A 14,271-nucleotide genomic window follows, 5' to 3' on the forward strand; every position below is an offset into this window, starting at 1 on the left:
CCTGTTCATGCTCTGTCTCTCTCTCAAAAGTAAATAAACATTAAAAAAATTTTTAGAATATATAAATAACTCCTACAAACAGCAATAAAAAAGATGAACCATCCATTGGAAAAAAAATAGGCAAAAACTTTAACTGATACTTCACAAGAGAAGTAAAACCAATTGCTACACAGTAAAGCATTCAATATTTTTAATCAAAAAAAATACAAATTAAAACCATACTGAGGTGCCATTTTACAGCTTCTAGTGTGGTAAAACAAAAAAGGCTGACAGCATTAAAATTAGGCAACATAAAAAATGTGAAGAAACTGGAAGTCATATACAAACCACCTTGGACAACTGTGTGGTGGTTTTTTAATAAAGTTCAACATACAGCTACCCTATGACTCAGTAATTCCACTCTTAGGTGTTTATCAAAAGAAATGGAAACATCTATCCATAAGAGACTTATAAAGGAAATATTCACAACAACTTTATTTCTAATAACCCAATCCTGGAAAAAAACCCAACCATCCATCAAGAACAGAACAGATAAAGAAATTAGGGTGTATTCATACAATGGAATACTAGTCTTCAATAAAAAAGAACCAAGCACTGCTATACACAACAAAGATGAATCTCAAAAACATTATATTACAGGGGCGCCTGGGTGGTTCAGTTGGTTGAGCTTGATCTTGGCTCAGGTCACGGTCTTACGGTTCATGAGATGGAGCCCCATGTCTGGCTCTGGCTCTGTGCAGCCAGTGCGGAGCCTGCTTGAGATTCTCTGTATCCCTCCCTCTCTCTCCCCCTCCCCTGTCCCCTATTCACTTGCTCTCTCCCAAGTCCCCTCTCAAAAAAACAAAAAAACATTGTATTACATTAAAGAAGCCAGACACACACAAAAAGCATATACTGTATGACCATTTATGTCAAGTCCAAGACTAAGCAAAACAAATCTATGGCATCAGAAATACAGTCAAAAGTGGTTGCGTCCACTGGAGGAGGGTAGGTGAGGGAAACTGGAAAGGATCATGAGGAAACTTTCTATAGTGATGAAAATGTTTTCTATCTTATTTTGGCTGAAGTTACAGTGTATAAAACTTTAGAACTCCTTGAACTGGACACGTAACATACGAATGTCCAGCATTTTACTGAATGTTAATTATACCTCAATAAAAATACAAAGTAGCACTCTGCTTCAAGATAAAAGCTAATGATTTTGTTTCAAATAAAATTCTAGAATACGACAGAATAGACACATACATTTTCAATTATTTGCCACTCTGAATTATTCATATCTCTATTACTGCCAATAACAACGGATTACAGACACATACAGGCAGATACATATAGTATACATGTTCATGTTTCATTTTTCATAAATAGCAAATCTAGTTTGGTTCTTCACAATTTCAATATGTACCTAATGGACTGTTAGAGGTCAAGCAGACTTTTCTGTTTTCTATAGCATTTTCCTCTCAATAAGATCTTATAGTTGTGTGAATCTGAGATAAAAATGAGAATAAATGGGGTAGCTGGCTGGCAGTGGAGCCTGCGACTCTTGATCTCAGGGGTTGTGGGTTCAGGACCCACGTTGGGTGTGGAGATTACTTAAAAGAATAAAATACTTTTATATATATATATATATTTTTTTTTAATTTTAATATTTTTATTTATTTTTGAGAGAGAGACAAAGCATGAACAGGGGAGGGGCAGAGAGAGAGGCAGACACAGAATCCGAAGCAGGCTCCAGGCTCTGAAATGTCAGCACACAGCCTGATGCGGGGCTTGAACCCATGAACCATGAGATCATGACTCAGATGCTCAACCAACTCAGCCACCCAGACACCCCTAAAATTTTTTTTAAATGAGTATAAGTGTGACATGTAAATCAAATGTCTTCAAGGAAAGTCACTGACAGAACAGTGCTTTAGCCACTATGACAGCCTCAACTATTGCCCTCAACTATTTTAATCAAGACAGAGTCCACACATATTTAAATTTAAGAGCAATTGAAAAGCTTGATGAATAGTTTCCCAGCTAATTTGATCTTTAAAAGATAACAGAGCCTAAATAACAAGAGCTATTACATTAGTACATCGGACTGACACTTGAAAAGCCACAGAACCATTTTCTCCTATTGTTTTACTAGGTCCTCCTTGGTCTCTTTTTCTTCATCTTTTCCCCTCCCTCTTTTGGTCTCTTTCCAGGTGTATTTTTATCCCTTATTGCCTCTCACTCCCCTGCTATTGCTCTAAATGATTTTCATATAGCCAACTCACCCCAGAATCCAAATAAATAAATTTACAAAATCTTACTGTATTCTATGTACATTTGTCACACAACCAAATAGTACAGAGACTATAGCCTAGGGACAGTGATGGGAAGTGAGTTGAAAAAAAGGTGATTTCATTTGTTCCCCACCCCCACAACTGTAAAAGATCTCTCCTTAACACCCACTGCAGGCTTTTATTCGCTACACAGGGCTCATACAGTGCTCTGAACTATAAACAAGTACACGTGCCCAGTATCAGAGAGAGTAAGCTCCCAGACAAAACCCAGGTCTTGTATGTCTGTATTCACCAGAAGCCTATGACAGCGCCCTGTACAGGATGGAGCAAAACACGTATTTGTTGAATTAGTGAAATACTGAATTAATGGGAATGAAAACAGCTGAGGATGGACGAGGATGAGAGGGGGAAAAAAGCTCAAAGTACACAGCAAAGAGAAAAGAAGAAGAGAGGAGGAAAAAAGAAGAATAGAAAAAACTTGTGAAGGCAATTATTTTTGTGAGAATGAAGAGGATTATTTTTAAAAATTTTGAGAACTGAGAAAAGCCACTGCTATGTATCTAGTATCACAGTAATCAGCACCAGTCATAAAACGTCCCATCCTTGATATTTAAAGTGAGAGAGGGGCACCTGGGTAGCTCAGTCGGTTGAGTGTCCAACTCTGGCTCCGTTCACAATCTCAGAGTTTGTGAGTTCAAGCCCCCACATCGGGCTTGCTGCTGTCGGCACAGAGCCCGCTTTCAGTCCTCTGTTCGTTCTCTCTCTCTCTCTCTCTCTCTCTCTCTGCCCCTCCCCCACTCACGCCCCCTCTTTCAAGAATAAAACATTAATAAATAAATATATACAGTGTGAGAGACTACAGCATTCCTTATGTGACATGCAGGGACCCTCTTTAAACCTACAAGATCCCGGGTCATTTATGCATATTAAAGTCTGAGAGCACCACCCTACACCCTTCAAGTCCTTTCTGTTGTAGGGAACCTACGCTTTATTTAAATGGACCAGTAGCTGAGACTTGAAAAGTCTCTGAATAGAGCGAAAACCAATCATTGTAATGGGATGTGACCTGCACGTATTTAAATTTATGTATGTATTTAACTTTAGGTGAAGTTTTTAATTGCAAAATAATTTGGCCTGGAGGGTATACCACAAAACTTTTAAATTAGTCAAAAAATATGATTAAAAGAAACTGAGGGGCGCCTGGCTGGATCAGTTGGAAGATTATGCAACTCTTTATCTTGGGGTTGTAAGTTTGGGCCCATGTTGGGTGTAGAGATTACATTAAAAAATCTTAAAAAAAAAAAAAAAAAGAGGGCATCTGGATGGCTCAGTAGGTTAGGCATCAGACTCCAGATCAGGTCATGATCTTATGGTTTGTGACTCAGAGCTGCATCAGGCTCTCTGCTGTCAGCACAGAGCCGGCTTCCAATCCTCTGTCCCCCTCTCTTTGCCCCTCCCCAGCTCACACTCTCTCTCTCAAAAATAAATAAATTTAAAATAAAAATAATAAAAAAGAAAAAAGAAATTGAGCACTGGGACAGTAACATCCTAAGGAAATCACTTTTGTTCCTTCAGGCCTACCACAGGGCTTGGAATGACAAATGTGGCCAATACTTCCTGAAAGAAGAGAATAAATGAATTCTAAAAATCAGAGACATTTAGGGCTAGAATAATCTTGGGGTCACCTGGTCCGATAACCTCATTTTAAAGTTGAGCAAACTCCAGACACCTGGCTGGCTCAGTAGGTACAGCATGCAATTCTTGACCTTTGGGTAGTGAGTTTGAGCCCCAAGTGAGGTGCAGAGATTACTTAAAAAAGTAAAATAAAGAGCAAATTAGGAATCCTGAGTGGTTGGAGAGCAAGCAGGCTAAAAGATTTAGAATATACGGGATCTTACATTTTAATTATCTTTTTGTTTCTTCGCTAGAAATGAGTTGGAAAGGGGATTTTAAATATTATAATAAAAGCACTGTGGACTCTGAAAGAAGTGGTAAGGTAAAATGTGTCAAAGACTAGGAGGAAGAGACTAGCAAAAGTAAATGAGGCTAGACAAAACTATTTTTCGAAGCCCGATATATTTTTTTGACAGGCCAATTAATTAATCAACCTAATCTGCCAAAAAATTAATCTGAAGGATTCTCAGAGAAAGAAACATGAGCTGCATGAAAATGTTACAACCCAAAGGAGACTGCACATAACTAACTTAAATCCCCACAGGCTTATTTCCTGTTCAAGTATGACCTCCTGGGATAAATTTTACTGCTGTGTTCATTACCAGACGACTTTTGGTTTTAAGAGAAGCCAACGGCAAGTTGGAAATGAAATTCTTAACTAAAACATTTATAAAAAAAAGTGGCTGTTTCCCATTTGTTTGTAATTAGATTGAAGGCTTGCAGAGGAAAGACACCAACCTCATAAGCAAAAATACAACGACCCAGTCACGTCCTCAAAACACATCAACACACAAACTTCACAGCCGGATCCAGCTGTGCTGCGCAGGAGCCAGGAATTTATTTCAAGGCAAAGGAGATAGATCAAAACCGATGAATGCAAGACCAGCCAGATTTTAGTGCCCCCCCACCCCCCAAGGGTGTGACCTAAGGTTTTTTTCTTTTCTTTCTTTCTAACTTTCAACTAGCAGAAGCCTTTGCAGGAGTCTGGGTGAGAACACCCTTTTACGAGGATCGTCCCCCCAGCTACGCCTGGGTGGAGTGGAAGGGGCGAGTAGGCACGGCGAGCTCGCACAGCTTCGACAGGCGCGGGCTCCGGCGGGAGGGGAAGGGGCCGGTCCCGAACCCGAGAAGGCTGGGCCCCCGAGTGATTCATCAGCAGCCGGGATTAACGCGCCTCCGGGCGACGCCCAGCGTGCCCCACGGCCCCGGACCGGGCCCGTTCGCCCCCCAAAACAGCACCCAACGCTTCCCCGCTCCCGGAGAGACCAGGAGGTAAGGAGGCCAGGGCTGGCGTCTGGAAGACAGAAACCTCTCCCTCCTCAGCCACCATGGCCGGTGCGACTCCCTGTCTGCGCCTGCAGACGGACTTCCTGGAAAGCACCGGGCCGAGCGTACCTGACTGGCACCCGCTGGAGCTGCTGACCTTCACAGACCCGCGGAGAAAGCCTGGCCTTCGTTTTCCAGCACCCGGCACCCGCCGGTCCGCCTGCGTCTGATTCTTGGGAGTTGCCGGATCCACTCGCCGGCTGCTGCCCCAATCCGACGGCTCTGTCCGTGCAGCCAGTTTCCCCCTCCGCTACGGACGCGCGTGCGCACTCCCCGGTCGCGGGGCATCCTGGGAGCTGTAGTTCGAGCGAGGAGAGCGACGCTCAGCGCTGATCCTGTTTTTACAATCTGCAAGACGTTGCAAGTGGCTGCGGATAGCAAGTCTTCGTCCAGCCGGGGACAACAATCTTCACTAGTGGAAATATCTCCCCTTGACCCTCTGGGAGCTATAAACAGCAACTAGAGTCTCCTTGGTATAGAGTTCCACTTTGCTTTGACTAAAGAGGCACATGAGGCAGGGCTTATATTTTGCCCTTGCTTGCTAATGCCAGCACGCGACATGGAGCCCTATAAACTCATCATGAAAAACTGATAGAAAAGTAAACAAAGGCGAAGGAAGAGAGGGGCATAAACCAAGCACATGTCATCTCAAGGGCGTTGTGACCCTAGTAATTTCCTTAAGCATACAACCAGGGATGCTGTCTCAGCTATAGCCCCAATATTCCCAAGCAGTTTTGGCTCCAACCTACCTTCCCATATCAGCCTCAAGCTCTACACCAGATGGTGAAGCTCAGCTAATAGAAGTGGGAGAAAAAAGCAAGTGCTGTTCAAAGGAGGGTGCTGGGGCGGATGGGTAGCCTGGAGGGGAAGACGAAGAGAGTAGCAATACCTCAGAGGACAGTTCTGTGTGTTAGGAAATGACTGTCTTTTATGCAGGGCTCTGTGGAGAGAGAACGGCAATGGCCTTCCATTCATTCCCTTAGTCACTCATTGGTAGTTTTTCTGGCCTGCTCTTCATGACTAAACCATTCCCAGGAGTAATGCTTAGTTTTGATACGCCTTCTTTCAAGAATGCAGCCAGGGGTACCTGCTCAGTCGGTTAAGCGTCTGACTTGGTTTCTGCTCAGGTCATGATCTCATGGTTTGTGAGTTTGAGCCCGCATCAGGCTCTGCACTGATAGTGTGGAGCCTGCTTGGGATTCTGTCTCCCTCTCTCTACTCCTCCCTGCTTGCTCTCTATCTCTCTCTCAAAACAAAAATAAACGTAAAAAAAAAAAAAAAAAAAAAAAGTAGCCAGGAAGAGGATGAAGTGCCTGCTTGAGGTACATTCCAGCCAAACCTATTGTGGAAACCAACTAATGGTTAAACCTTTCCTGTCATTTACTTCTGCCCTTGAGAGCAGGAAGCACCCTAGGTAAACACCCTGGAATTTTGTACAATAGTACACATTAATCCCTGAAATGAAGATCACTGATGATTTGGAGTTTTTAAGAAAAAGAAAACCTCCTAAATTGCGAATATTCTTAGAGGACCATCAACATTACACCTTGTGGCCATTGCATCGTATTCTCTATAGCATCTTAGTGTTTATCGACTTCTCAAATATTCTTGGAGATAACAGCTTTCTGAGAGCAACTTCCTACAGAATTCAGATTCAACTAATACTTTCTTGTGTACTTAATCCACACCAAGCACTGTAGCAGCACTAATATTTCATCCAATTCTCAAGATAACTCTACAAAGAATATATGAGTATACTCCATGTCTACAGATGAGAAAACGAAGACTCAGAAGAGTTAAGTAATTTTCACAAGAGCACACAACCAACAATTGGAGAGCCAGAAATAAAGCACACATATCAATAATAGCCAAATTATGGAAAGAGCCCAGATGTCCATCAAGTGATGAATGGATAAAGAAGATGTAGTATGCATATATACAATGGAATACTACCCAGCAGTGAAAAAGAATGAAATCTTGCCATTTGCAACAACATGGATGGAACTGGAGGGTATTATGCTAAGTGAAATATGTCAGAGAAAGACAGATATCGTATGTTTTCACTCTTGTGGAATTTAAGAAACTTAACATAAGACCATGGGGGAAGGGAAAGAGAAAAAAATAGTCACAAACATAGAGGAAGGCAAATCATAAGAGGCTCTTAGAATCAGAGAACAAACTGAGGGTTGATGGGGTGGGGGAAGGGGGGAGGGGAAAATAGGTGATGGGCATTAAGGAGGGCACTTGTTGGGATGAGCACTGGGTGTTGTATGTAAATGATGAATCACAGGAATCTACTCCTGAAGCCAAGAGCACACTGTATACACTGTATGTTAGCTAACTTGACAATAAATTATAAAAGAAAAAAAAAAGAAATGAAGCACAGATATTCTGACTCAAATTCTAGCATGCTTTCCATTGTTGATCAGACTGATGTGTCTCCTAAATCTCATCAAATTCTTTACGCTTCATCTTAGCCAAAAGGCCAAGAGTGATTCTCATCAACTTCTTTAAAGTAAGGTGATCTGTGACCATGTCCATGGTATATGAATAAAATTCTCTAACAGTCCAAGGAGATTGTACTCTAACTGGATGAGGTAACTTATTTGATCTGGATCCATTTGATAGTTCTATATGTCATTATAAACTAACATATAGGTATTTCGACTTACAATCAAGTCTGTTGAGAATTCCTGCAACACCTCTGGGGCATTGCTCCTGGGGAAAGTGACAAAAGGGAATTCCTGAACAAGCAAAACAGAGGGCCACAGCCATCCAGATATGGTTTGTTTTAAGAAGGCTTTTCCTCATGGGACGCCTAGGCGGATCAGTCGGGTAAACATCCGACTCTTGATCTTGGCTCAGGTCATGATCTCACGGTTCATGATTTCGGCCCAAGCTGGGCCCCACGTTGGGCTCTGCACTGATGGTGTGGGGCCTGCTTGAAATTCTGTCTCTCCTTCTCTCTGTCCCTCCCCTGCTTGTGCTCTCTGGCACTCTCTCTCAAAGTAAATAAACTTAAAACAAAAAAGAGTTTCGCCTGCAATACGGCTTCTTTTACTTTTTTTTTTCCTTTTTTTAAGGCAGAAAGGGCTTTTAATTTGGTGTCTGACTGACTTAATCTACGACACATTCTCTTACTGATCTTCCAATATGGGGTGTCAATGTATTCAATGTATTTTCTCTTTTAACTAGCTATTCATTCCATTTAATTATTTATTTTTGAGAGACAGAAAGCATGTGCATGAGTGGGGAGCAGGGAGGGATGGAGAGAGAATGAATCTTTTTTTTTAATGTTATTTTTTAGAGAAGGAGACAGAATGCGAGCAAGGAAGGGGCACACACACACACACACACACACACACACACACACACACACAGAATACGAAGCAGTCTCCTGGCTTAGAACTGTCAGCACAGCCGGACGCAGGGCTTGAACTCACAGACTGTGATGAGATCAGGACCTGAGCAGAAGTCAGATGCTTAAGTGACTTAGTCATCCAGGTGCCCCAAGAGAGAAGGAGTCATAAGCAGATTCCACGCTCAGCCCAGAGCCCAATAAGGGGCTCAAGCTCATGACTGTAAGATCATGACCTGAGCTGAAATCAAGAGTCGAGGCTCAACCAAGCCACCCAGGTGCCCTGCTAGCTATTCATTTTAAAGTTTTCCTAACAAATATCTAAATACTATTTTAGTTGCTTTTTCTAAAATAATGTGATTTGGTGCTGGGGTTTGCTCCATTCTTCAGACAAATATTAATGTATTATAACCACAAGGTTTACAGACATGAATCTCCTAAACCCATGTGTACTAAATACTACATGTGGGACCAAAGGTGTTAAGAACAATACCCTAATATTGAATAAAACTGTGAAAAATTGAACCTTCCTAGCTGCTTCCACTTTTGCTACAATCCATTCCCTGAGGTTTGTCCGTCCTGCCAAGTATATTCCCACCTCAGTGTCTTTCTTTGCACTACACAGGAGGATACTTTTCCTCCCAAATACCCATGGCTCATGCCCTCATTTTTATGAAGGTTGTACTCAAGGTTCACCTCTGAAAGGCCTCCTCTGATCACCTTACCTTGCCTTTCTCCCCTTTCCTTACTGTCTTCATAGCACTTCTCACTCCCTGATATCATCTTGCTTGTATACTTTGTATGAGCTCCTGGAGGACTTTGTGCTGTTTACTCCTGTATCCTTAACATCTCCAACAGTGTATGACACGGCACATTCAATAGACATTCAACAAATATTTGTAAGAAAAAAAAAAGAATATTGAATCCTTCCCTCCCCCTCCTCTTCTCATTTTGGGACACAGAACAAGAGGGTTTGCCTCTAAGTGCCGGCCAGTGACGTGATGCAGGTATAAACACCAGCTTTGAGAGAGTTGGCTCCATAGGACAAGACATAGTAAAGTTCATCCTGAAATGGAGGCAGAGCTAAGACTATACTTTATGGGTTGCCATTAGTAGCTTACAAGTTAGAAAGACACAATTCTTAAAGAGGAAAAAAAAAAGGAAAAACCTGAAAATTAGATTGACATAAGTAAGTGAAAAGATAAATCCACTGAAGGTCTGTGGTGGATTGAAATATTGTTGCCAAATATTTGCTCTCCTCTAAAGGACAGAACAGCTGTACCCACTGCTATGTGACATGCAGTGCCTCCCTGTAGACATTGTCAGGCTTGGCTATGATCTAGTAACGTGTTTTTCCGTCTTTCTTCATACAGATGTTGTCATATTGTAATCCCAAAGTTTACAAACATGGATGGACCTTGTTTTGGCCAATGAAATGTGAATGGAAGAGACAACAGGACAGCTCTGAGTGGAATTCAAGAGTCACTGGTGTTTCCCATTAGCATGCTTCCTCTTTCTCTCCACCAAGAAAATGACATGTCCCAAACAGAGGCTGATCCTTCTGCCGGGGTTGTAGAATGAGAAGTTACATAGATCAGTGTCTCGGCCAAACACAGGTACTGACATGTAATGTGACAAGAAGTAAATTGACATTTAGGTTTGCTTGCCACTGGAGACTGACCTAGCCAGAGTGGACTGCTACAGGGTCCATTCAGTGCAAGGCAATAGAAATGGAAGTAGTATGGCACCCCTCCCCCACACAGTTAATCCAACTCTGCATAATGGAAAACAGTAAGGTCAGCATACTGCAGAGAACAAATCTGAGACTGTTAGGTAAAATATCTGAATAAAGGACAGAATATGGTTCCTATTAGTTTTCAGGGTTTGGTCAGAGTAAACATGATTGATAAAATGACACTGTAAGTCTTCTTAATGTAGTATAAGCCCTAATTACTGTTTTCTTTAAACTTCCAGCCAGAATAACTCATAAAGCATGTCACGCTGAATCAGCATATGCAAATCAATGTCAGCAGCAATTCTCTTGTTATCAAAGAGCTCCTTTAGGAAATAGTTTCCTTGATACACTTAAGTATTTTTTTTAAATATGTATTTTATAGGAGAGATGAGAAATCTTAAGCTAAAGACGTAAATATTCATACGTTTACAAATAAACTTGAAAGTAAAAGGTAAGGATTTCATTCTGGGAGCTTGGAGTTGGTTAAAGTGGGAGGTAGGAATCAGAGAAGACAAACACCATGGTTGGGACATACAATTTCATAGAAAGGATTCAAGCAAACTCTTCAGCTTGAAATGTCCTTAACTATCACCCACCTCTGTTAGAAGCCTCCTCATGTTTCATTGTCCTCTCAAATGCCTCTTTATCACTCAAACTTCCCTAATGCCATCTGGAATTAATATTGCTGTTTCTCCTATTTTCATACCCTATTATGCCTTCACTGGGATGCACTGAATACATACTTCAGCCAAATACCAAAGAACTGAGAACTAAAATTTTCAGTTGAAGCCAAGGTTGCTGACAAATATCAGTATCAAAGAATAAACTTCTAGAATACACAAATAAATCTCAAATTTTATGCCAAAAGTTAAATTATTATTTTAATATTATTACCTAAAATGTAAAGTTTAACATTGTAGTATAGGAACAATTTTTTCCCCGTACTGTCAGCTGTTAGACTCCTACAGACACTGTAGAGTCAAATTCAGCTGATTTAAGAGGATAAAGAAGATCCAGGCCCCAAAAGGAATTAAATAAGAATTAAATTCTGGTTTTAAATTATAAATGCAAGTTATACCAAACACTTCTACAAAGAACAGTTATGATATGATGTAACTTCTACTTATTCTTATATTATTTTTTAAAAAGTTCTTTTAATGTTTATTTTTGAGAGAGAGAGAGCATGAGCAGAGAAGGGGCAGAGAGAGAGGGAGACATAGAATCTGAAGCAGCCTCCAGGCTCTGAGTTGTCAGGACAGAGCCTGATGCAGGGCTCCAATCCATGAACCATGAGATCATGACCTGAGCTGAAGTTGGACACTTAACTGACTGAGCCACCCACATGCCCCTGTATTATTTAAATTTTTATAAACATTTGTTGACTAAAAAAAATATGCTGTTCTTCCTAAGGTATCTAGCTAATGCATTCTCTCTTTATATTTGTAGTTATTGTCAACTAATTTCTGTTTATTTACCTACTTGAAATTTCTTTAAAAAAATTTTTTTAATAATATTTATTTATTTTGGGAGAGCACAAGCAGGGGAGGGGCAGAGACAGGGGGACAGAGGATCCAAAGCAGGCTCTGTGCTGACAGGCTGACAGCAGAGAGCCGGATGTGGGGCTGGAACTCAGGAACCATGAGATTATGAGTTGAGCGGAAGTTGGACACTCAACCGAGTCACCCAGGTGCCCCTACTCTACCTACGTGAAAGTTCTTAATAAATTTTTAATAATTTTGAATTGATTTTTAACTTAGTTTTGAACATAAAATAAACCTTTCACAATCAGCAATTATTATACATTTTATTTATACAGGAATTAGTATACATTTATACTTTGATAGAATTTCAGCAAATAAATAATATAGAGATTTTTCACCTATATTATATCTAGAACACCTGTATGTTTCTGGAAATGAATATTCATATAATAATAGCAAATATAAATTACATATTTTGTTTATATCAGTGACACTGTTGACTGATTAGATATAAGAGCAATCCTTATAAACACATAAACACTTACCATGCTAAAGTTCAAGGAGGATGGAAATAATATTGAAGTAGACATTCCAAAGGTTGAGGCACAAAGCCCAGGACAAATAGGAGATTTGGGACCAAATACCAAGATTCTTTGTTTAATGTGACTTAAGATAGACTTAGCTTTTTAGGCAGGACATTCTACTTCTTATTCACAGTTAAGCTTTTAGTCAACCCCCAAATCTTTATCCACACAGATGGCAGTTGAGTCATATTTTTCCCATTCTATCTTTTGCAGTTTATGTTTTCTGTCTTAAAGGTAGACAACTATACTGGTACTTGTATTATATTTTACTTGATTTCATACAGGCTTATACTGGCTTGTCAGATATTTCTGAACCTCTCAAAGTATTCCTTGTCCCTCCCAGTGCCCCATTGGTTGAAGACTCGGTTGGTATTCTATCAGTATTATATCCAAATTACTGTTAAACTGCTGATCAAAACATGTCAAGGAAAGAGCCCTGTGGTGCCTACTAAGCCCTTCTGGCTGCAATTCTTCCACTCATCAGCATTTATCATCAAGAGTCAAAAAAGATTGTTTAAACCAGTCATTTAACTATTTAATTGCACTGTTATGCAACCCACATTTCTCAAGAATGCTGTGAGACTTTGTCAAATGTCTTGCTGAAAAATATAGTGTGTTCTTTTCCCTGGACTCTCATGATTTCCTATCATTTACTCTAAATGAATCTGTGCTTCATTTTATAGACCACTGTTTCACTTCTAAGTGCTCAAAAACCACTAAAGCAGATGACATATTTTTCTAAAATTTTGGTAAGTTCAGTGGTCTACAATTTGGAGAACTCCACCCTCACACACATGTATTTCGAGTCATGAAACTGCCTAATTTTCCTATATCATCTCCTTATGTTGGTTGGGATCCACACAGAGCCCAATCTCGTTCAAACACACATATATCTAATTCCTACTGAGGTCCTGTGACATTTGGGACACTTGCTGGAGGCTGTGGGCATCTGGTCATGTTCCCTGGCTGGTGGGACTAGGGTATGGGTAAATACTGGGGTAGAGGAGGCATGAGGCACTATTTCTCATAGCCTTGGGGGGCTGGGGGCGGGTAAGGCTGAATAATCAAACCGAGAGAGGGAGGTCTATAACAGAGTCAAGTCCAGCACAAAACAGACCCAAAAGTCAAGGAGTTGCTTCAGAAGCCAGACTGCCAAATGCAAAGGAAGGCACCCAAAAAGCAGAGCAGGTACAAACAAGTTGAAACATCAAGGAAATCACAAAGAGCAGAGCTAAATGAGAGGGCATACCAGGAGTAACTTCTGAGTCAGCTCTATCTTGTTTATATTCAATTACTGGAGTGCTGAGGGAGCGCCTGTTTGCCAGAAGGAATGGACAGTAGAAACACACAAAAAAGTAAGATGTATTCCTGCTTAAATTCCTGACATTGTCAGCATAAAATAGACCACTTTGTTGGCATTAATATCCGTGGGTATTTATTTAAGTTACAATTTAGCATAGTAATACCTACGTGCCTTCTATATGTCAGGCACTATCCCAAGTGTTTTACACATTAATCCTACAACAGTACCACTGTTACTACTGTCAAGTATGATTATGATTCCTATTTTACAGGTGAAGAAACTGAGGTAGGAGATTTGCAGAAATTCACACAACTCACAGAAGTGAGATTTGAACTAGTCAAGTCTGACTTCAAAGTGCATACTTGTAACTCCTATTCATTACAGCCCCACAGCATGAAGGAATCCTTTATACAAAATAATTACTATACTTCCTTGTGCATGAGAAGGTGTGGAACAGCAAATACAGAAATTAGACATAGGTCTTCTGTGCTTCTCCTTGGACTTTTCCTCTATGCGTCAAAGAGGGTAGAGTTCAGA

At 40.7% G+C, this 14,271-nt stretch overlaps 1 protein-coding gene across 1 annotated transcript in view; it reads right to left on the reverse strand.

Moving 5' to 3' along the window:
* The window catches only part of TMOD3 (tropomodulin 3), a 78,853-nt gene extending 73,315 nt beyond the window's left edge, over positions 1-5,538 (reverse strand). The window contains exon 1 of the mRNA XM_015063480.3: positions 5,343-5,538. The gene's annotated coding sequence lies outside the window, so the exon portion shown is untranslated. The remainder of the gene's footprint in view (positions 1-5,342) is intronic.
* Between the last annotated feature and the right edge of the window lie 8,733 nt (positions 5,539-14,271).

This window comes from Acinonyx jubatus, chromosome B3 (genome assembly GCF_027475565.1).
Source record: "Acinonyx jubatus isolate Ajub_Pintada_27869175 chromosome B3, VMU_Ajub_asm_v1.0, whole genome shotgun sequence".
NCBI classification, from domain to species: Eukaryota; Metazoa; Chordata; class Mammalia; order Carnivora; family Felidae; genus Acinonyx; species Acinonyx jubatus.